This window comes from Octopus bimaculoides, chromosome 7 (assembly GCF_001194135.2).
Source record: "Octopus bimaculoides isolate UCB-OBI-ISO-001 chromosome 7, ASM119413v2, whole genome shotgun sequence".
NCBI lineage: Eukaryota > Metazoa > Mollusca > Cephalopoda > Octopoda > Octopodidae > Octopus > Octopus bimaculoides.
Window position 1 is genome coordinate 62796988 of NC_068987.1, and position 999 is coordinate 62797986.

The following is a 999-nucleotide window of genomic DNA, read 5'->3' on the forward strand; positions in this document are numbered from 1 at the left end:
TTTATGGCCACCCTGTATATACATATATCTATATACATCTATTTGTGTGCCTTAGTGTTTGTCCCCCATTGTCGCTTAATAACCGGTATTGATGTATTTACGTCCCCGTAACTTAGCAGATGGGCAAAAAGAAGCCGATAGAATAAGTACCTAAGACGCTCAGTAAAAGGATAGGACTTATATAGGCTGAACGGAGTATGACAGCTGACTCTCATAAATTTCCAGCTACGAATGCCGAGAGCAATGGAAAGAAGCTTACAGAAATATCTAGATTAAAGTTTCGATTCCTGGCTAACAATCCATGAAACGAACTGTTTTACATACATACATACATACATACATACATACGCAGATGAGTGACTGGTTGTTCTAAGACATTTATTGATTGTAATTTTTTTCTGCCCAGTTACCTATCGATATAGTGGTCATTTGCAAACTCCAGAGGCGACACTTTCATTTCCCTTTACTCCAAACGTCACACGTTGTAATTTCAATTGGGTTATGCCCTTCCAATTGCTATAGATCTGTAAGGCATCTTACAGCTGTGCCTGTCACCTGATTGGTGAGGAATCCTACATTGGGGAGTAGTAACGACTACGCTAGGGTAGCCGACTGATTATCGTGATCATTTGTCTTTTGGTTTTCTGTAGCTTTACTCTCTTTTACAAACCCAGTGAACATACATATATTTCCTATTTCAAAGAAATTCAAACAATACATATTAGACCCAAGTTAAAAACATTCCCAACAATTCAACTTCTCTGGTTGACATTAACACACCCACACCCAATAGGGGGCTTCATTCCCACATTTTAGAGCTCCATAAGCTCCATTTTTCAGGAGCAAAATCCTTTTTACAGGTTCCAGAAGACTGAAATTTTGGAATATGCGCATAAAGATCAATAGTATGGGATATATGTCTCATGATTAGAATTTTTTTAGGGTGTGCAAAGAGGAAAAGAACCCTCATGTGGAATTTTGATGAAATTCGAATCATAT